The sequence below is a fragment of the Acanthopagrus latus genome, chromosome 18, assembly GCF_904848185.1.
Source record: "Acanthopagrus latus isolate v.2019 chromosome 18, fAcaLat1.1, whole genome shotgun sequence".
Lineage (NCBI taxonomy): Eukaryota > Metazoa > Chordata > Actinopteri > Spariformes > Sparidae > Acanthopagrus > Acanthopagrus latus.
In genome coordinates this window covers 19,355,554-19,379,744 of record NC_051056.1, presented here as the reverse complement: position 1 = coordinate 19,379,744, position 24,191 = coordinate 19,355,554, and the positions used below count along the sequence as shown (strand labels likewise).

Here is a 24,191-nt window from a genome sequence, read left to right as displayed (position 1 = left end):
CCTTCACACCTCCCTCTTCCATCTTCCCTACTTTCATGTCCAGATAAGAAACGGCCCGCACTGATCTAACTGTGATTCGCGCAGCAGAAAGCGCGTTCCCATGGGAATATCACGCCGCAGAAGAATAGCTGACACAAGAGATGAGATTCTGTTGTGCTGCCCATATTTTTGCCTGCGAGATCAAACGGATAGGATTTTTCCTCCTGCATGAAAACGCCCTCCTAATCATGAGCTCGCTTTTCAGAAAAGCACAAATCCAGAAGAGAACAGCCGATAAATGGATGGGAAGTGGAAATTTGTCTGGAGGGCTGTATACAGTATGTTTTACATGAACAAACAGTGCGCACTTAACATGTGCCCTCATCGTGGTAATTCCAGCCGCTAAATGTGTGAAAGCTGCGGCTGTAGCGAAATAACCCGGCCTCATGATTGGCTTATCGCAATAACAATAATTACACTCCCAATTGTAGCCCCAGTCATGAATCCTATTACAAATCCTGTGTGTTTTTTTTGAAGCTCAGTTCCAGCTTTTCTCCTCTCTGTCTCTCACACACACACACACACACACACTTTCTGCTTCAGTCGCAGTTTTTGAAACACAACCACAGTCAAGCTCCGCTATCCTCCCCCATTTTCCAACGTGGCAGTATTCACCCCCCTTAGACTGTTTCTTTTCTGCTTTTTTTTTTGAAGCATTAATTCAACTGCAGCTCTACAGATTGATCTCCAAATGTAAGATTTCTCAATACAGATGCAATTCCACGAGAAGTTTAATAATAGGGAAGGCATGGTGTGTTGATATTAACGTCAGAAAACGTACAAATCTTCGTGTAATCTGCCACCTTACAGACAAAAACTAGATTCCAAAGACAAAGGAACACTCTGAATAAATATAAGGAAAATAAAGACTGAAGTACCCCTTGTTTTACAGTAAAGGTCAGTCATTAAAGAGGGATTAACCCTGACACAGCTGTGTATTTGCCAAGACAAAGCAGTCCTCAAAAAGTGAGCATCTCGCTGAAGGACAGCAGCATGAAGGCCACCAAGAAACAGCGCTGAAGAAATTTACAGGGTTTCACAGTTGAGAGATGGGAGACACGGTTCATTCAACAACTGTTGCCTGGAGGGAATTCACCAGTCACAGTTTTACGGCACACTGCTGAAGAAACAGTGGCTGCTAATAAGAAATTTAAAAATAAAATAAAAATCACATGACACCTAAGATTGTGTTTGCCAGAAGGCATGTGGGAGAAACTGATACAAATTTGAAGTAGCCTTTATAGCACGATGAGACATAAGATCTATTATTATTTTCCAGAAAGCAACATTTATGTTGGCTGGTGTAAGGCCAGGGAAACTAATCATCCCCGCCATGAAGACCAGTCGTCGCAGTGATGTGCTTTGGAGATGCGTCTTTGTGGCAAGATCAGGAAGAACTGTGGCAAGTACACAAATGCAAATAAGAAGATTTATAGGGCTTCCACACCTTCTTGGACGTAAAATTTAACGACTTTCCAAAAACGTTCCAGGCCCAATCCCCACAGATTAATAGATATCAAGCAAGGGCCGTTATGCCTCGATTCCATCAGGCACGTCTCTACAACCTCGTGTGTGTGACGTGGTTTTGTCTTGGCTTCGAACACCAACTGAGAGCGTTTCAGAGGTGGTGCATCGTGTGTCTGGCTGATATTGTCGACTTGCTCAGATTGTGTTTATGTTACGACCAATGTTTTGTGTATGCTTGGCTCCTGTAATTTGTTTCAGGAGGCTTGCTGATCAACTTACTCCTTTCATTCAATCAGTGGCCCAAGTAAAAAAAAGAAGCCCTTCTTCCCCTTTTCACACCCTCTCTCTCGGCCAACAGACTCTCTCTGCACAACTTTGATTACTCTTGAAAGTACTGGATTATGTCCCTTTGCAAAAACTTTCAAGGCCTTTCTCTCAAATTCACTGATTTCGAGGACCTGTGGGAACCTTGGATTTATGTGAAAGACAGACAGCAATCCCCCAACTATTAGGCCAAAAAGCTACAGATGAACGGCTTTAACACTACAAAGTGCCGAGGTCCAGTCCTCAATCTGATCCAGAATTATTCCACTTCAAATTTGCAGTTCCTAAAACATGACTGAGCCTTTTGTAGTGTGTCTCCCATGTGTCAAAAGAGAGCGAATACTTTTTTTTTATTTTTTGGCATTCTACCTTCCAGATCTCCTGTTCTCTCTCCCTCAACTCTCCCCACGTTCCCTAAAATAAACACAGCTCTGCCGTGGCTCACCGTTATCCCTTTCGCAGCTCTAGTCTCGACTCTGCCACTGGTCGGATTCTCTTGTCTACTCCGCTCTACCTGTCCTCGACCGAGCAGCTTCCCCCTTCCTCCTCTGTTCTCGTCCTGGACCCGAGGGTGAGGCATGTGTGGGTGTCACAGAGCTGACAGGTCTATCTGGGCTGTGTCTACTCTGCTGGCTCTTCCCATTTCCCCTCTACAGCTGCTGTGTATCCTACCGTGACAACACACACACACACATGCACACACGCACACGGATATCAGTTTACAGAAGGGGGTAGCTGGGGCCTGCACACAGGGTCAAGCCACCACAGGGTTGCATGCATTGTGTATGTCCTGGAACACAACACTTTGACATCAAACCGGTATTTCTTATATTTTTTATAAAAAAAAACAGGTCAAGGGGGCTGCAGGATAAAGACGGAGTGCCGTGTGTGTATATTTATGTGGGAAGAGAGCTATGCTTTTCCCCTGTCAGTTCAAGGAAAACCTGTCAGTGTTATGGATTAAATGCCACAGTGCTGCATCACACACACACACACACACGCTGCTTAATGGTGTGTGTATATGTATGAGTAAATGCGCGCACGTTTGTAGCATGCGACTATGTGTCCATGCGGCGTGGCCATAGGTTGTGGGGTCCAGGCACCCAATCTGAAAAGCAGACTGTCACGTAGCATTAAAGCCAAGTAAAAGCTAAAAATCTGTCTCCTGCCACCCATCCATAAAAAGGCCAGCAGCTGCCAGAGTCAATGCGGTGCAGGCACACGCCGTCACCATAAACCCTATGTAACACATTTCTCATTTGCTACGCCTCTCAGCCATTTGCTCTCCTGAGCACACAAACAGTCATTTTCACACAATCAATTTACACACACACACGCACACACACGCACGCACACACACAGTGGTGTGTTTTCCCTCCCGTTTGGCTGTAACAGGTGTGTGTGGGGGTAGGAAGTGGTAAGCTGATCTAGACCCACTCATTCCCCTCTCTTGCCAAAACATCCCCCAGTCCCACTGCTATCCTTCACCTCCTGAAGGGTAGCTTCCAATCAGTCCAGCAGATCAATACACCCTAGCCTCAGGATATGAGGCTCTAAAGCTAACTAGAAGCACTTAAGGAGAGGGGAATCTGTATTGATTACAAAGGGTTAATGGGACCTGGTGTGCTGGCTACGCTTTTTTTTGAGATTGGAAATGCGCGACTCGGTCGGTTAATTGATACAAATTGGTAACTCACCTACCAACTTGATCGCTGTTGAGCATTTAGTGCGACTGTTTCGCCTCTGTGGTCTTGTGTTTTGACACTTAACAATGTACACAAAGGGGAAATAAGGCTGAATGAAATGATGATAATAGCTGCTCTGTCTGAGGACAGCAAGGTGCCACAATGAATCAGTGCAGACCCAACGGGATGACCAGACAGAAAGCAAACTGGTAAATCTTTTATCTGCCCTGTGAGTAAAAATACGGAATACGATAAGGTTCAGGATGCCATGACATCTTTGCTCCAGTATCAATTATTCAGCATTGCCTTTCCTAACCCTTTAATTATACATCAATGTTAGAATAACAAAGGCTAGCGACGCTTTCTGCGTCTCTGCCTACAAAGGCCGTGACAATGAGACCGGATGGGGGAACTTTAGCCTTTAGGTAGAGGGTGGAGGAAGACGGAAGCGAAAGAAGGCCTTCGGGCAGCTTTGGCCTGCTGTCGAGCTGTCATTTATGACGTGTCCGCCTCACCCACTGTGTGATCAGAGATCAAAGGGTTAACTGAAACCCTGGCCTATAGCCCTGCGCTTACATTATTCAACAGCTTGTTACAACAGCCTGCTCCCTGATCTCACACACAGGGAGACGGAGCTCGAAACTCCAGGGAGGGGAACGCTGGGGACGAATAGCCGGATTAAGAAAAAGGGATGACAGAGAGCCCGGGTGGCTGGAGAGAAGAAAGAATGGAGGAAGAAAGAAGGATGAAATGAGGGAGGGGTGCGGCTCTGGGATGTGAATAAAAAGGTGAGGTGTGGAAAAAAATGGGGGATTCAATAGGATGAAAAGAGGTATTGAGAAAAGAGAAGGATGAGAAAGTGGTGAAAGATGGAGAGTGAGCACAGGTGGGAAGAAGAGGAGGGCTGTCTGTCCAGATCTGCCTGTTGCCACGGGAGACCGATCAGAATCACCAAATATGGACGTTTAACCTTTGACCACACATCTTTGTTCACTTCACATATTCCGTCTGAGTTGTCTTTATACAACATCTAACACATTTTATTTTCTGCCTCTTCACAACACAATGGGAGAAAATGTCACAGCCCATCGACTTGCAACTCAGACATGATGAAAGGTAATGGTGATGGAAGGCAAACGTGTATTTGGTAGCACTTTCTATGACTGTTATGACCCGTAGTATAGCGCTACAAATAAACAGGAATTGTTCCAGTCACTATCTGAGTCACTCAAGTCTTTGGAGTGAGTTTTTGGGTGAAATAGTGAAGTGTAAATGTTGTTCAAAAAGTACCTAAGTCATTGTCTGTCATCAGTTAAACACAAATTAAATTTGAACATTTGCACCAATTTGAATTTCATTAAATCACTTAAGGCACCAAATTACCACTTAACATAAAACCACATTGTAATGCATTATAGCAGTTATTATAATACACTATAACTAGAACTCCACAGTTAACCAAAGTATTATCTAAAGTGCACTGTGGCCAGGCCACAATATGCAATTTCTTGTTAAAGGTTAAATGTGTGACAAAACAGCATTATGATGAAGTGCTCTGCTGCTGCAGAGAAGCCCTGGTCTACAAATCTTATTCTGCAGACTTAAGAAAGTCTGCTTGTCTGGTACAGACCCCAACATCATGAACTTAACAAGGGATGCAAGATATGGTTTTGTTTCAGTCGTTACACCTAACCAATCATTTCCTGTTTTTGTAGGAAGTACCTAACCTGCAGTTTACGCACACCTGAGGGCCAGAAAAGGGCTGAGATGTAGAGAGCAAAGAAGAAAGGTTTAACATTCCAGAGCGCTGTTCGAATTCTGCTGTGTTAAGACTCGTAGACCTTTTCTCTTTGGAGGTTTGTGCTCTTTTTCTACTTCTTCCCTCCTATCTCTGTTTGTTTGGAGAAACAACTTTCAATGTGCAGCAGAGTCACCTATTGTATCAAAGTTTGTAAATGTTCTTGTGTGATTTTATATTACTGGCTGTATTTATTGGCTAGAATTTCACCACTACCGATAAATAGCTGACTAATGACTGCCACTAACTGTGAATAACATTGCAATCATATCTATTAAAATAATAGCATAAAATCAAAATAATAACATTTTTATCTATCTTTTACCTCATCATGCAGCCCTAATTAGAACACAATTTTAAGTATGAGAGCTAATTATTAAACACTATGAACGTTAAAAAAAATAAAAATAATAATAATAATCAGTCTATCAAAAAAAGCTATTATAAAAATAAAACTATTTGCAATGTGTTAAGATAATTGTAACAAAGCATTATAAATGTATACAGGCTCCAGAGCGCGACTAATTTGGTCACATATGCTTCCTAACGATCTGTGAAGTGCGACTTCACAATTTTAATAGTTGCATCTGTGTGCCTGATATAGACAAGATCTGATTACAAAGATGAACAAAAACAATTTTCATCCGCTCCTTTATTCCTGTTTAGAATCATTTACATGATGTGTTAAGAAATCAAATTGTATTTTGGTGGGTGCGCCTTAATTATGCGCAGGTGCCTAATGAAAAGGTTAATATGGAGCCCTGATATGAGATTTTATAACTACAATTGATTATGGTATGGATATGATTTTACTGTGTCAACAAGTACACAGTGATATGAGCCGATTATAAATATAAGTATGCTTATAATGCATAATAAACATTGGGGTCATAGGAATTGTTGCCAACTGCTCTAATCTGTCTTCTTCTGTCACCGCACTTTCTTGATAAGAGGACATCTGAATATTGTCTGCCACTGTGGTGCATTCACACAGGTAACACTGCGGTCAGTTACCTGCTGGCTTCAGACTCTTCAGCAATAGTAGTCGCAGACAGGCACGCAAAACAGCAAAACAAAACAACATCCATCAGATGAGCGCCGAACTGACAGCGACCATGTTTTGGGAGCGCCCTGTTTATAGTCCCAGACTCGCGCCGCTGCTCAGTGAGCGGGCTCCTTTGTTCATTAATTGATTGGCCTCCCCTGCTGGGCCTCAGTAACTAGGTTACACAGATCCATGAAAAGAAGAGGATTGGCCCCCCTGGTGAAGGCGGAGGACAGATAGATGACTCCGGGGCAGGAATCCGAGTGTTAATATAACTAATGGAGTGAGGACGACAGTAACTTTATTGAAATCACCCTCATCTAATTAGAGCGAGCGGCTGATGAGAGCAAAGAGGGACGGGAAGGAGGGTTGGATTCCATTATGCGAGGGTGAAGTCACCACCGCATCAGCTGAATGGGTGAGGCTGCGGAAAGGTGAAGTGACGTTCATTATCCAAGCTGCCCCTGTCAGAATTGTGCTCACCGGAACTTGCGAAATCGCATCAATTTGCTCATTCTCACTGTGCTTTTCACCATTATAATGGAAGCAGGTTAGGAGAAGCATCGAGGTCGCACCACGCCTGTATGAGGCTGTGCGCCCTCTGAGACAACAGCTAGAAACATGCGTGTTTCCCTGTTTTACTCATCAGTACAAGTTTAACCTTTTGTTTCTCTATTATGAGGTCAGACATGAACTGGATGAGGGAAAAGGCCGTCCTTTAGGTTCCTAAAATACCACGGAAATTAAAAAGTCAATAATGGGTGGATGGATTCTGTCTCTTCATCTCTTCCTGTTTACTTTATGAAGCAAAGTCGAACAGTTTGTTTATGCACAGTATGAATCTGATTACTGTGACTCCAGGGAGCTCATCTTTGGCTTATTTTGTCCAGTGTGTGTTCCTAAAGTCATATACTGTTGAAATCCCGGCCCAAAAAAAAGCTTGGCTGCTGTGTAACATGTATATAAAAAAACAGAGCGCAATCATTTTAAATCACGTTTATGTACAGTGGTTTCAGAAAGTGCTCCTGAGGCCATGTAGTTATATTCTTTGTGTAATCATGTGTTTGACAAAGTGGTGAACCTGTTACCAATTAGCCTGTTTACCTGTGGAATGTTTCAAAAACAGGTGTTTTCCAGAACTTATCCAGTATTTGTTTCAAATTCTGTTGCTGGCATCGCATTCAGAGTACGCTTGTGTTCCTAAAAAGTTGATGAGGAAACAACATTAAATACGCTTTCTTTGTACCGTTTTCAGTTTAGTACGTGTCAAAAAGGACCAGCTAATCATCACATTCAGTTTTATTTATGTCCCTCCAGTTTTTTGGAGTTGCTGTTGTAATTAGCTTTTGGTCAGAGAACAACCCAACGGAACGCTTTAAGCAGTGGGATAAAACTGGCACCCTGCCGCCAGCAGTGCAAGTGGGCTGACCTCAAGAAGCCACCGCGTCCAACAAAACCTCAACCACCAAACCAATGTCACACAATATGTTAAGGATGGGGCTGTCTGGTAAGTTTTCTTTGGCCTGAAACAGGCGACGCAACAAATCCTAGAGGTTGAAATTGGATGTTTACTTACCAATGAGAAATGCAAATGAATAAATAAAAGGCTGCCTAAAAACCACCCCTGCAGAAGGACCACCGTGACTCTAAATCCAGATCTGACAGAGGCATGAACAGTAAATATCTGGTCCTGCTTTAAAAGTCTTCCAATAACAGAGACGGAGACAGGCTGGGTCCTCCCTGTTGACGCAGGGCACAACAGCTGAACCAACGGAGGGTCTGCATCTGCCACGCATACCTCACAGGATACGAGTTTCCACCGTGCACTACTTTATCCCTCAGGTGACAGGACTGAGCCCCCCTCTGCTACCAAACAGACACAGGCGGACCGGGCCATGCAAAGTGGCAAACGGTGACACCACCAGCAGCCTGACTGATACGGGCACTGTATGTGCTAATGGTGGTCAATACGAGGGGCGGATGAGCGGTGTGGATGTCATTGGCAATAGGTCAGAATCTAAAACTAAATCAAACAAGGCCTCGGGCTGCCTTTGAAGAGAGGGGAAAAAAGGGATCAAAGTATGACTCTGCAAAATTTTTTTGCTGGCGTAGTACTTCTCAACCCAAGTGCTGTGTGACAGCCCGCAACATAATCTTAATATATTATCTGACCCTCCCAGCCCCGAGCACTGGGAGCCAGAATGCATTAGGAGCTCCAGCGAGGCTCGAGACCCCGAGCGGCAGAACAGTTGACCACTCCTCAGTCCAAGAGATGACTCCTGGGTCACACAAGGACAGCGCAGTGGAGATGAGGTTAATATTACTGTCAGCGGTAGCCAGAGGGAGAAGCAGAGGAATGAAAAAGAAATCCAAAAGCATTTCACTTGTATTCCTTTTGACTCCAAATCACCTACCCTTGCAAATTGCAAGGCGAGAGCGGTCCACCCCCTCCTCCGACAGCCCCGCTAATGGTGTTGTCTTTAAAACTGTTATCACTAATTCATTACTTCTGATTCTCCAGCAGCAAGGGTTGAAGCTTTGTCTTCTCTCTAATTGAGAGCCACTGGCTTCAGGCCCTAATCAGTCAGAGCTACTAACAGCTTTCCTCGCGGGGAGAATAAAGTCAAAAACAGCATTATTGTACCGGGTAGGTCATTTGCAATGTGTGCAATTTCAAATTACTTTAATTTCAGACTCTCCAAAGATTTGTGGAGTGGGCAAAATGTCAGGCTGTAATGAATGTCAAGGTTTCCCCACGTTGTCCCTCGTCAGAAAGTGGATGCTGTCATTAAGCTGTGCGACATTCAAAAGAATAATGCCACATATTCAAGACGGGGTTTTGAAGTTGCTTTCTGTTACTGTTACTTTCAAAAAGTGGGGAGAAAAAAAAAAACATTTTCCTATTTGGCACCACTTCCCGCTTGCTTCACCCCCACCTCTCCCCTCCACACATGGAAGCGCACACAAGTCTAATTAGCTGTGTCGTATCCCTTGATGACTCTGCCATTTCCTCTCGCTGGGGAAGATTAACCACCACAACACCAATATCAGCCTCCACATCAACACAATTAGGTGAAGACTGAAATGTGAGGCATGTCGTCACACGGCTCCCCGGATTCATTAGGGCGCACAAAAGACGACTCGGCGGCAGACGGACCGCTGCGTTTGCAGGTCGGGGACGCACTGAGCAGGTGTAGTTAGCAACCCAGACGGTTGCCATGGGATGTGGTTCGAAGTCGTCCTAGATAAAACAACATGGCCGCTTTACTGTTGGAGGTAGAGCACAAAAGGCTAATTAAAGATGGGCCTCCTGTTGATTAGAGAGGGGAGGTGAGTATCAGAACGTCAAACAATTATTGGAAATATACTTACACATATTTTGTGTTTAATTCAGCCAAGTTCTGATCACTTTCACAGGAGTTGATGAATCTTTCAGATCAAGGTTGGATCCTAACACCGTTTGCAAGTGATTAGATCAGATCAAAAATTCAATGTCATTAGGCCATGAGTGGAATGAAGATAGGATTTTATCCAATCATGTTTAGAAGTAGGAGTCTGCCAATCTGCGAGTCCAGAAATTACAATTCTGAGTTTTAAGGTGGATGTCAAATCCAAGAATACCAAGTCAATTGGTCCATGTCATCCGACACCTTCCCAATGTGTCTCAGGAGACCGAAACCCAAGAAAGTCAGGAAGGAGAAGCGCCCTTACAGTCTGACACGGGGCCTGCTGAAGACAATCCATTGTTTCAGATTGTTTCCAGATGCTCCATGTTTTAAACTGTTGCATTTTCTGGCCACGGTTTGTCATTCTTTTAGTCAATCTTGGGGCTTCCTATTAGTTCCCGTCAGCCCAGCCACCACCCAAATGCATCCACAGTGAGGAAGTGAACTTCTGGGGAATTTTTGGGCTTGTTTGTCTTTTGTTTTGTTAGGAGAAATCTTTCAACAACTACTGGAAATCATTTCTCAAACCCACAACCTGAGAGGATCCATAATCCCTCACGGTCTGCATGCTGTTTAATAAACAGCTTGTTTATGCCAAGAATACATTTCTGAAAGAACACTGAGTATTTGTCATTTCAAGGAATCTTTTGGCAGGTTTATCATCAAAAATGACATACGAGTCTTGGAAACTAATATCTAAAAAACAGAAAGGCACTTCAGCTAAATAAATATCCCACCATAATCAACATGATATATGGCAGAATGTGGCTAGCTGTACTAATGATGCCATTAATTTAAGGCATAATTTGTCATGTAAGTGTAAACCAAAGAGCAGCAGCCCCATCATTACAAATCAAAACACAGAACTGGAACCTATTAGACTTCATTAATTAACAGGACGTACATAAACTGCACTTGACAGCAGCTCAATCTGCTTTATTAAAAAGTTGCTGAAGCCACATGTGTTTATATCATAAAGTATATATTATATATCGTGTTTTATAAAGCTGAAACAATTAATCAATGTCAACAATTTTGGCAATAGTTTCAACAGTTCTAATTTCTTAAACTACTAGATTTATTTTTAAGTGTTGTTTTACTTGTGTGCATTACACATGGGTGACATTAACATTTACATTTCATTTGGGGCATTTACCAACAAGAAAATGTAAACAACATCTTTATTTCTTCTCAAAAATACTTTTTTTTACAACACTGGATCTTGTGAACCACACAAATAACTGATCTATATAAAAACATTATGACTAGCTTAATCAGTAATTAAAATAACTATTAGTTGCCATAGTATTAAATCCTTTTAATGACAATCTTTAGAACAGGTCTGACCAAAGTCGAGCCCGGGGACCAAAGTTGGCCCGCTTTAAAAGGTATAAAGTCTTGTAAAAATATATACAGTAATCCTTCTATATTATGTTATGTTTTTGTATACATTTTTTTTTATCTCATGAGATAAAGATGCTCTTTAAGAACACCTATGATCCTATTATTTTCCATGATGTCAGCACATGGGCCAGAGTGATGTTTGCTGAAAAAGAAATAGAGGAACTTAAAAAGTTTAAGTTGGCAAAAGATTTTTTTTTTTCCATCTGTTCTTCAATCATAAACACAGAAAACACCAGTACAAAACAATAGAATACAACAGGTTCTTGCTTTTGGCCTGTGGACCAATTCCAAGTTTCAAATGTTGCCCCCTAAGGGAAAAGGTTTGGGCGCCACAGCATTACATGTTACATAAAAATGCTTCCTTTTCATCGAAATAGTTTTGTTAGTTTTTTCTCCAGTGTATATGTCAAAAGTTAAATCTAAATATATGTGGCAAGTGGCTCTCAAGTCTAACCACATCATCTGTCTATCTAAAGGGGGAATCTTTACTGTCTCTGGTGTATAGTTTTTCTGCAAAGTGACAGAGACAGATGCCACTGTGAAAGTCCTGTCTTGTACTATGGTGTTAACAGAAATACCCGGATCAGCTCTCAAAAGTTGATGTTGCTAAATCTGTCTGATGGTTTTGATTTAGGCCTTCAGACCACCTAAAAGGTTTGCTGGCAGGGAAGACTCTTCCTCCCTGCACGAAGGAATAGACACGGACAGGAAGACAAGAGCTATCCTTATGATCGGATATGCTGTCGGCTGACATTAGAGCACATAGCAGATGTTTACAGCTTTTCTGGAAACATCTGTGGGCTCATGGACGACTGTCAGGCAGGGTAAACAACATGCTTACTAGCATCTCACACCCCCATGCTAACCAGGCCTGTCAATCACATGGATCAAGCCAGTGGCTGCGGTTCAGATGTGGATGAAAGGAGGCTGCCGGTACAACAGCCCTGCAAGCGGCTGCACCACAGGAGTGGAAAAAAGAGAGAGAAAGAAAGGATGAAAATATGGCAATTAATTGCAAAAGACAATGTAGAGAGTTTAAGACTCAAAGCAACAAAGAAAAACACAACAAATGCTCAGCTAATTGAAATGTTTTGCTCAAAGACCTGCAGCAGATCATTTAGTGATAGCTTGAGCATCGAGTTCAAAAATAATGTAACAGAGGAGGGGAAAAAAAAGAGGAAGAGATGAGAAAGCTGCCACTGAACACAAGCGCACAGAACAGAGCCGAGACGAAAAACATGCAGAGGGGAAAACAAGAGAGCTAGAACAGAGGAAATCCAACAAAAGACAACAGAACATAGTCGGAACACAGTGGAGCCGAGCACAACACACCAGAACAGGCTGTAATTGTGTTGTGCGGGACTGACCCCAGCGCATCCCAGCAGGCATTGCATGATGAATGGGCCTGGCGATGACTACATCCCACATCCCTCCTCCTCCTCCTCACATGCTCTTTTCTCTCCCTCTCTTTTCTGTCGCCACCATTAGCCCTCCTTCTGTCCCTCCCTGCGCTCCCCTCCTTTCCCCAAAACCACACTCTATTCAGCTGCTGCCATCCCACAAGATTAATTTGCATTCAGTGCACTTAGTCCTCGTATTGTGCTCTGACACAATGACATATTACAGCGCAGAGCACACCTATTAAACATATAGTCTCGCTTGAGGGACGATGCTTTTTCTCTGCAAGGTGGTTATGATAGAGCACAAATGTACAGAGAGGCTACAGCTTGATCGGTTACGAACACAGAGAGGCTCTGACATGAGAGTCACGGCAGAATCATTACAGGAACAGTTAGATAACCTCGATTAATGATTCACTAGACCCAAACTAATAAACTGGGTCAGATTGTGTTAGCAGTGGTAGCAAGAGCAGAGAGACCTTCAGGTTAGGCTGCGTACGAAGGAACAGCAGCAAGCGGCGAGAGCAGGACCGGGACGGGAGAGAGCAAGAAAAAAGAAAATTAGAAAAGAAAAAAAAAAAAAAGCAATGGAGGTGTTGATGTAACTCCACTATAGACCCTGAGGAAAGAGACAGTAATGCATAGGAAATGGGCTTTTTCCTCCAGCTTTCTTTGCTCCCGTTCTCCTGCTACTGTTCCACCGTGCCCACGTCCGAGGGGAGCAAATTTAATTTGCGACACCGTCTCTAGCCGTCACCCTTTGTGCCTGGGGACAAACGAAATGGATTCTGGAATTTAAAAAGATGAGTGAAATAAAGAAATAAAACAGGGCACTCAGGAGAAGGCGTCATAGACAATAGCACAGAGGGTGGCAGGGAGAAATGAGAGCAGAGTCTGAGGGGAGTGGGGGGGGGGGCAGGAAGCTGTGTGAGCGTTATGTGGGCCAGATATTAACTGTATGGTTATCATAAACCAGCTCTGAGGCCTGGCCATCTGGGGAGGCCACAGGGTGACTCAAACAATCAGATCAGGGCGGTGATAGCAGCCGCTGCTGACGGAAAGCCGCCCAAACTTGGAGGTGACTGAGGGGTTAACAACCCATTACCTCACCCTAGCGTGCTCCCCGGAGAGGCACGGTATGGGGTTGTTGTGGCAGTGTGTGTGTGTGTGTGTGTGTGTGTTTGTCTTCCTCAGAGCCCAAAGCACACCTTTGGGGTGTTACTCAACAAAAAGGGAGCTCAGCAGAGTGACATCACCAGGGAGGCTATGGCTGTGTGCAGGAGGCAAGGCCGCGGAGGACGGAGACCGGGACGGCTGTGTGGACTATGTGGGAGTCACATTACTCCCCTCCAGCTCTTCTCTACCTGTCACATATGCACTTTGAGGACTCAACACTAAAGCCAGAGTCTTGGCAACTTCAAACGCCCGCTTTGCTGGGGTAGATCAGAGGCAACGGGGGGATAAAGGGAAGAATAAAGGAATCTAAAAAGCACCGGGCCTGCTCAACATTGTGTCGTGGGGATGTCTTGAATTTCATTATCAGATTCTTGACTTGAGCTCATCCAATGCTCAGTCCCACAGCAGAAGAAGAAGAAAAAAAAAATAAAAGAGGGGGCCTCCATCCCGGTCCATTGAGAACCAATGAGCTCCGGTCGAGCTGCAGCAGAGAGTTGGGGGCCATTCTGGAGAGAAAACAAACACAGACCTCTGGCCAGACACACACAGTCCGGCCCAGACACCTGTGTCCCATTCACCAAACATATCCGGCCACTTAACACTTAACAGAAGGGGGCAGGGTGGTGTTTGTGTTTTCAGGCTTGCACACCCCACTATGGCTCCTTTAGTTTTGCTTCTTTACCCAAACAGTGTCCGAGACTCTCTGTGAGGACCAAATGCTTGCGGCTGTGGCACATCCCGCCAAGAGCGGCCAGCCGTTACACCACCTGACCGTCGCAACCGACCCGGTTCAAAGCTGCACCCTCGGAATAAAACTGGCAAAAAGAACTGGCAAAACAAAGCTCATTCATCTTTCTGTCATTTGCAGTCTCCAGTCGTCCCTCTGTCTAGGTGTCCCAGCCGCATCTGGACTGACCTCGGGGTTGCCAACACCTGTCCTGCACGCACACACACACACACACACACACACACACACACACACACACACACACACACACACACACACACACACACACACACACACACACACACACACACACACACACACACACACACAAACACACACAAACAAACACCACCCTGCCACCCAGGATGGATGATAGACAGCAGGCTGGGCAGACACGGCACCGCCTCGGATCAGTGGAGGGGTACACTTGGAGCTGCCAGAAGCTAAACCTCGGGTCGGCACCGGCACAATTCTTTCCACCTCAGCAATTCAAAATGGAGGAGTGGTATGCCATCAGCTGTGGTCAGTTCGTTACGGTGGATTCTCAATGCCTCGATACAATTTAATGAATTGAAATGGAGATGACCCATAGGCCTGGCAATGCGCTCATAGTTTCCACCCAAAGATCAAGCTAGATAGCGGCGGGGCCGGGCTGTTTAGATGGAGCGGAGGCTGTTCGCATGCCGCAATGCTTTGTTTGCAGTCGAGCCAAATGCACTCACAGATGGGAGCCGACTGGACACCAGATGACTCGCTGCTGTGGTGTGGTGGCGTGGTCTGCTCTGGGGCTGAGAGACGGAGGGAAAAGAGAGCAGAGCAGTGGCACCGGGCCCGGTGGGACGCCGTGATGCTCCGACCCGCTCTAATCTGAAGCATCGGGACGACGAACAGAGTGGTTTTATGCTGTCGTCTCTGTCATCTCGAGCTTACAGAGGAAAATTGAAACCTCTGTGACCTTGTGTAGGTGTTCGCTCCTCACTTTCGTACGATACCACTTCTTATCATGACAGCACTGTAAACACCAACTCTAGTTGGTAAACACAGAGCATGGTCTTCCTGACGGCATCGGGTCACAGCTGTGATCTTGTTTAAGCTTCAGGAAGAAAAGTCAAACAGTGCAGCACAGACAGCTGCAACGAGAAGATAAGAGGAGCAACTACAGACTTAGTTGTCTGGTAATAGGTAGACACAACTTAAACTAAAGGCAGTCTGATATAACAGATCTGAAATGACTCAAACCTTCATAAAGATAATGTTTGGCTTCCGTCCGAGCTGCTTTAGAGGGATTCCCATTCAAACTTTTTGGTCATTTGAGAGGCTGAAGTTGAATACTGGAAAGTGTTCTTAGTGTTCTGTCTACCCCATTTATAGCAATAAAACACCTCTTGGTAAAACACAACACAACAGCACCCCAAACAGCAGCCTCCGAAATGACCATGAAGTTGAATCAATACTTCTCTAAAGCAGCTTCAACTCACATAATAACCTTCATGATGGCGGGCTTTATTCCAGGGCGGCATTCATTTCAGCGGTGTGTACCCAATAAACTGACAACTGAGTGAACACAGAGTTGATATTATACTGATACTATAAACACAGCACATAATGGGCGATAAAGATCTGGAATATTTTGTATATATGAGCGTGTTAGTTTTTGAAGCGTTTTTTAGGCAAGACACCATTCATATCGTGCACTTAAAAGACTGAAAGTTTTCTATTGTTTTTGTTTGACTGAATCTATATTCATTTGTCATTTAAAAGAGCGTTTATCAATGAAAAATATATAAAAGAGTTTCCACTTTCCACTTACATACAGTGTTGTAGGCAGGCTCGGGGAGTAACAGAATACATGTAAGGGGATTATGTAATTAGGATACAAAGAATGGCAACTGTTAGATAATGGATACATTCTGTGGGAAAAAAGAAATACTAACCACATAAAATAAAGAACTATATAATAGTCTGTCACCATGCACATTCACACACAAGCTAGTTAATGAGTCTTGAGCGAAACCAAAATGTGTAATCCTATAGAATACACACTCGTTATCAAGATGAACTAAAAGTCATCCTGATGATTTCTCTTTTCTCTTGTCTTTATGTGCGTATGTTTGGTATTGAGGCAATAAATAAGTGACTGAACTTTATATTACTTAAATACTGTGATACTTAGATTATGTTACGGACTACACTTTTAATAGTTAATCCATTACTGTATAGAAATGCATTTTTAAAGTAACCCTCCAAACCCTGCTTGTATGCTACACAGGGCTGAAAACAATCATTATTTCAATTTTCAATAATGTGCTGATTAGTTTCACAATTACTGCATAATGTTTTATTCTCCAAAATGCCACAAAAATTGTGCAAAATGCTCATCACAATTTTTCAGAGCCCATACTGACGTCTTTAAATGAGAAAGAACCCCAAAGACAAAGGAAAGCAACAAATCCTCACATTTAAGCAGCTAAAATATGACTAAAACGATTAATCAATTATCAAAACACTGGGCTTTTTCTTTTGATCATCTTAGCCACTGACTAATCCTTGCAGCTCTACACCATGGCTTACAACTTGAGTGCACGAGTGAGTGCAGCCATGGCGTGCACACAGCACTACTACAGTAGGCGTGAGTATGTGTGTGGTATCTGTGGTGCAGCCAGACCCAGCTGAGGCCACCAGACAACTGGGTAAACATACAGAACCCACCCTCCTCCCACTGCTCCACCTGTCTGCCCTCCTCGCTCACTGTGTGAGCTTCAGCACCAAGCCATAGGTCCAGTGACGTAAGGCTAATGTGTAACATTTAAACAGACTCACAGTGTAATGCATGCACACAAACACACACACACACACACAGTCTTTGTCACAGATTTTCTTGTTCTCAGACTTTGACCCAAATACAACAGGCTCCAAGTTTCTGAATATAGATATGTATGTGCACACACACACACACACACACACACACACACACACACACACACACACACACACACACACACACACACACACACACACACACACACACACACACACAGAGAGCCTTCGGAGAGTCTAAATGGACAAAAGGAGAAAAAAAATCTAATCGTATCCGATGACTGATAGCACTTATGATGAGGACGGGGTTAGAATATCCCGCAGTGAAGTGGTGCGTTCCCATTACTGCATCTCTCCATCTCTGGAAATGGCTTCATTAACAGGCTAGTGCCGAGAGCTCCCTCGCCGAGTGTATGAACGCGCTGTACCCCGAGGGTCCGCCGGAATGGCTGAGGTGAAGTCCATTAACACTCGACAGCTTGTTTTTTGACCACTAAATAAAACAGGGTGTTTTTCTGCATCTGCAGTATAAATAGCCTTTAGCTTAGAAGACAGGGTTGAAAACTCTTCTTCGAGAATTAAATCAAGCCAACAGATTGGGGTTTTTCTGCAATACTGCATCATCACAGGTGTCGATCCTCACCTGTGAAGCCTAATGTCGCGCCGTTCTCAGAGAGCTGTGTACCTCGAGTACGGCTACATGCCATAACTTGCCTGGAGAGCAGCTAAACAGGATCCACTGACTTCTACGGTTAATCATCAGAAGCCATTTAAATGCCAATCCTTATTCCGCTTAACAGCCTGTACGAGCCTCATCAGAACACAATGGCGTTTAATGCACCAAAGACAACAAAAGGGTCACCCTAATGCGTCGTTTTGGTCTGTGGCTCGCTCTAGATCAGCGTGTCACCTAAATGCCTAAAATGATGTAAACGTCTGTATCTAAACGGTGGCGGGTGTGATAAGGAGAGGAGCTATAAAAACTGAGCTGTCTTCTGCCGGGGATAAATCCATATCTCACATAACCCGTCCCTGCTCCTCTGGCATACTTCCCGATCCCTCAGGCAACCAGAGCTGGCTACCTCTGAGCATATGACATAGCTCTTACTTTCCCAGCACTTACGCTCCAATCATGTGTCACCTGATGAAACGCTACACCCCAGTCACCATTATTCGTCTGGACACTGGAATGTATCAGATTCCTGCCTCGGGGGGTAGGCACCTTGGAAACATGGTCCTACCTCCACCGGCTCGCCTCTCCCACTTTTCCTCTCTCTCTCTCTCTCTCTCCCTTCATCGTCTATCTTTCCATTCAGCAAAATTCCACCAGAGGCCTGCTTGATTTACACTGCCTCATTGCCCATCTGACATGCGCTCACATTTTTGACTTCACAATAGAAGGGTACGTGAGGGACAGTATAGAGTTTCAGAAGATTTTTTTTTTTTTTTTTTTTACAGCTTATGTTTAAGTCCACGCCGAAGGGGTAAACGCCACCAATGAACGCTGCCCTTCTGGCTTGGATTGCTTGGTTACATTATCTTTCAGTGCTTTAGAGCAAGCACCGGAGCTCAACTGGAAATTCAAATTAGAGACCTATTTCGTCTTCAATGCTACAACCACTCTCAACCTATCTCCCCTCTCCAGAGAGCAACAGTTATGCCGTGCAGTACTCAGGCCTGTAGTATTGAGTATCTCTGAGTCACTGGCCTGCGTAATTCAGTCTGGGGAATTATGACAGTGGAAAATCATTTCCCCGGGCTGGGGATAGGAGGCCATGGCTAATCGTTCAGTAATCTGATCTGCCTGCATACTGTAGTCGGCCGCGCCGCTAGCCTAGCGAGCCAGTCACACATGTGGACACCCCCAGTGCCTGCCAACTATCTGATGGAAGCTAGCACTATTCAAAAAAAAAACTCTCCAGGTTTTCCTGAGGATTACAGATGCTATCGGATCATTTTGCTAATACTCGGTTGTGCTGTGCTGTTTGAAATGTATTTACTCAGCTCCCGCTCTCCAATATCCTTCCCGATAGCACGGCCTAAGCCAGAAAATGCCACAGCCACATTCCAGGCAGGAAAAGGCACCTCCACACAAAGTGCTCCGCAGGTTACAATGCTGCAGTCTGCCACTTGCATCCCCGGCACATTATTAATCCAAAAAAGTTTGACTTAATGAGGCAACATCTGAGTTTGTCTGTCAAGCAGCAGGCTATTTTGGGTACGCATCCAATTGCAGATTCCAGAGAGCCAGTGGTGTTGTAGTAGTATATGAATAAGAACCATAGGGAGCAGTACTGTGGCACAAAGCAGTGCTTATACCCAGCAGTGAGGGTTGGGGGGGGGGGGGACTTGAGTTTTGGAAAGATGCCTGGCTTCAGCCCCACTCTAAAGAGAGGTCTGCCCCCCACACACTGAGTGTGGATACAAGGGGCACTGACATGGAAAAATACAAGAGTTGGCATGTTGTTGGGCACTGCAGTTCCCAACATTTACCTTGTGTAGCATTATATTTGATGGTATAGTCACCGCAGTGCGATTAAAATGTACGTCCTCCTCCAGGTGGAGATGAGCGATAAAGCAGTCAACGCCATGATTGACAAGTCGTACCGTTCGTTCCCCATTCAAGCCTAAAAATCTAAAATGACGAGTCGTCTGTGATCATGCCTCAGTCTTGATAAATGGCCAATCCCTGCTCGGTGACATGATCTGTCACAGACTGTGATGACGGCTACAGTATTTTTAACAACCTCAATGTGTAGGCATTGTAACCCAGTCACAGCGTTTCGCAGGCATCTATAAAAGGGAAGAGAGATGCAGATATATGATCAAATGGCTGCGGCAGCAGTGGCAGCCTTCATCAGCTGAAAGCGCTAGATCACAGCATGTTTGGCAGCCAGTGGGAGCAGTCAGATGGAGGGTTAGAACAACCAGACAAACAGTTGGCACTGATAAACACAGCGCAACTTAAGATTCAGCTCTCCGCAATTTTGACAAACAAATGACAGCGACTTTTAATCTAATCTGCAAATGCAATAAGCACCTAGATTTTTCCCCTTTGTTTTCCCTTTTTTTAACAAATGATGGGTGGAACATGTGATAAACAACACATGGCTCAGAAAACAGCACAAGTGTGGAGCGCCGGTCGAATAAATCTCATGACACATGAAACCTGAGGGACGGCAGTTCTCGCTCGCAAAAGAGCACAAGAATGCCTTCTGCAGCCGGGGCGAAGAAACGCAGGGAAAGTCCTTATGACTTTGCCAAACACATTCTGAGCGTGAGTCACTCTCCTTTTAGTAAGCTCTCGCTCACACTAGGTTCATGCTCGCAAACTGTGCACACACACACCCCAAGGCAACAGATTTCAGGCAGGTCTGGACTGCCCCTTTTTTTTTTTTGCTACAGAGCAGAGTCAAGTGTTTATAGTATTTAATACATGCAGCTCTCTCTCTAGAGGTGGAGAGACACTCGTTTTCTCCATCTTACACAACAATGAGTAACACAGCAGCCCTCACACACACACACACACACACACACACACACACACACACACACACACACACAGGTCTTATTCAGGAGGGGAGCCTGCATCTCCGATGGTGCAACATGTAAACAACATATGGAGGGGGAAAAAAAACACTGGATGCGTTTTTGTTGACAGCACAGCCAGTGTTGTCTCTTTTTGTTTACGTGTGGGACAAAACGGTGTTAGAAATCTCAATATAGATGTAACCAGGTGATTCCTACAGGTAGCTCAGCTGTCACAACACAAGGTCCCAGGAATCACTTGCACAGATTTGACTCATGGTTAGATAAAGAAAAAAAGGGAAGAACAGCAACAGTCGTCGCATTCCCACGCTGGTCTTCTTCTTGTTTTATCAGCCTCTTGTCATGTGCAGTGCTATTAGATTAAGGTGGCAGACAGTCAGTATCGACCTTTAATTCCAATTTGCAACACACACACTCACAACACACAGTCGTTTGGCCTTTTCATTGCAGGCAGAGACACATTAGTATGTCGTTTAGTGGGCAGACCGCTACAGTGTTGGAGGGGTTGTTCAAGCTAACTTGAGGTTGTGTGCATTTCATACAGAAGAAATAATAATAATTAAAAAAAACTCTTAAACGTCGCAGCAGCTACAAAGTTATCGGAACAAGTTGCCGTGTTGTGGCTGCATCCTGGTATCCGGGCTGGATAAAAGGAATTCCGATATTAAATGTGGGAGCAGGGCAGCCAGCCGGACACAGGCTCCTATCCTATCCGGAGCTCAAACTTCGACCGAAAACAAATAGCGTTAGCCTCCTTTTCTCTCTGAGCTACAACACCGAGCCTCCGCCGAAAGCACCGGGGCTTGTTAATGTCTCCAGCCCGGCGGCGGAGGAGGAGGAGGGAGAAGGAGTCAGGCCGAAAAACTGGCCTCATTCTCCGTCTGCGCCAGACAGCGTTCACTAGCCTGGCCTGGGAGTCTGAGCAGCGGCGGCGCGGCGGCGGCGGCGGCGGCTCTCGGTCGTGTACCGAGCATGTGCGAAAAACACCGCGACGAGACTTGTGTTCGTGTCGATGTACTCACCTTGTCTGGGTCTAGGTGGACACGGGACGACGCTGGCTCAATGAGGTGAATGCGGGATTGAAGCACGCCGGGTGCATTTCGTCGTCGTCGTCGTCGTCGTCTCGCTCCGCTGTCGGCCGTGATGTGGAGGCAAGCGGCGCACAGCGGACTCGGCTGGGAGAGAGATCGGGAAATCTGAGAGTGCCCCTCTCTTTCTGCAGCCCTGTGTGCACCGGCAGTGGCCCATAACTGTCGACAGGAGGCGCCAGCACAGCACATCTTCCGTAACACACACACACACACACACACACACACACACACACACACACACACACACACACACACACACACACACGCACAACTCCTCAAAGAAATCGGTGTGCGATCACACTCCTGCAGGGGGCTTATCTGCACCCCTGCTCCTCAATAGTGAGATTACAGACGCCTTGATGTGTTTGGAAGTGCATGCACGGAATTGAATCATGCTGCGATACTGGGATTACCCTGAAAGTTTTATGATATATATATTTATATATACATACATAAATATGTATATACTGAGCTCAGGGTCGTGATGATTAGTCACCACATCATGCAGATTACGCAACAAGATCCCATGAAAAATGTGTTGGGATTTTTTTTTTTTTTCGAATAATCAGTGTTGCATCAAAGGGAAACAAAATATTCCAATATGCCTTTAACGTCACTTGTTCAATGTCACCGGTACTCGGTGATGATTTAATACTACTACTGCTATGATTCTCTGAGAAACTATACTTGTATTGGATATTTGCATTATTTCTTGATGTAGAATCTAAATGATATTTTATTTCTGTATTTTTGCCATTCATAATTGCTAAAAAAAAAAAAGAAAGAAAGAAAGAAAGAAAGAAAGAAAGAAAGAATGGACAAATACTGAGTGAAAAGCCAATGGGGAAAAGAATGCTGTGTTTATGTAGCCAAATCAGACAAAACAACGAATACTGAACCATTTCGTTGTGAAATAGGAAAATGTGCCTTTCTTGCGTGAACTTGTGTTTACTGCTTTAGATTGTTTGTTTTGTTTTTTGTCCCTGATTTCTCTTTGTGTCCACACTTCTTCTATTGTGGATAGTGTGAAAAAAACTGTTCATATATATATATATATATGTATATATATGTATATATATATATGTATATATGTATGTGTATATATATATATATATATATATATATATATATATATATATATATATATATATATATATATATATATATGTATATGTATATATATATATATATATATATATATATATATATATATATATATATATATATATATATATATATATATATATAATGTGTGTGTGTGGGGGGGGGGCTAATATTAAGATAAGATAAAATAAACTTTATTAATCCCGAGGAAATTCTTTGAGTATGAAATATGTCTTAATAAATGTATATAAATAAAATAATGATATACATATGATCATACATAAACACAGTGCGTAACATCAACAGAACCATCGTTTCCTGAATGGAGCTCCCACCCGGAGCAGCTGTGACGTAGTAGCACACCTACACGTCTGTCTGACCTTGTGACTCGTGAGGTTGGTGATTTTGATTACGGAGCGGCTGAGGCCGACACAAAGATCTCCTTTAAAATAGCTCTGGCTGTCTCGTCCCCATCACATGATGGAGGAGATGGGGTCACGCGACTCATTAAGACAAAGACGGCCGCGGCCAGAAGGTTTACTTTGGTGTCCCACTAAACACAGGCCGAGACGCAGAGAGAGAGAGAGAGAGAGAGAGAGAGAGCCCGAAGGACACAGGTGGAGGAGGCTGCTACAGATTTCACTTTAACCCTTTTCTCATGGAGTATGATCACAGGATCAGCTGCTGATCAGTAATCAGAGTCACAAAGCCAATCAGCACAGTGCAAATGATTGTACTTTGGAGTTTCAGACATGAGAAGCAGCAGAGGGGAGTAGAGTTGTTGTTGTTGTTGTTGTTTTCATTTAGAAGAAGCCTTTAAGTAAAGCGGACTTCCTTTTTCTGACCGGAGTGGCAGCTGCACCACGAAAGAATTGCCAGCTCCTCAAGCCTGTTTCTAATCCCTGTCCTTTTGACTCCACACACTCACCCTGACCTTAAATAAACATTAGGGGCTTAATGTACTTAAATAATCTCAAAAATCCTTTGCCACGCTAATTGGAGTTTCACGCGGCAAAGACACCCTGACCTGAACTGAAGCAGGTGGATAGATGAACGGTAAGCGGACTACACAATTGGCTTATACGAGCTCACACACAGGAGCCAATCCGTCCATCTGAC

General features: G+C 44.2%; 1 protein-coding gene across 2 annotated transcripts in view; it reads right to left on the bottom strand.

Annotated features, from left to right (window-relative positions):
• Positions 1-22,132, bottom strand: part of LOC119007577 (bifunctional heparan sulfate N-deacetylase/N-sulfotransferase 1-like) — a 47,449-nt gene extending 25,317 nt beyond the window's left edge. Inside the window, exons 1-2 of one of the 2 annotated variants that reach the window (XM_037077343.1) lie at positions 21,900-22,132; positions 2,276-2,498 (exon numbers count right to left, since the gene is read on the bottom strand). The gene's annotated coding sequence lies outside the window, so the exon portion shown is untranslated. The remainder of the gene's footprint in view (positions 1-2,275; positions 2,499-21,899) is intronic. The other variant, XM_037077342.1, reaches the window with a different exon arrangement.
• Between the last annotated feature and the right edge of the window lie 2,059 nt (positions 22,133-24,191).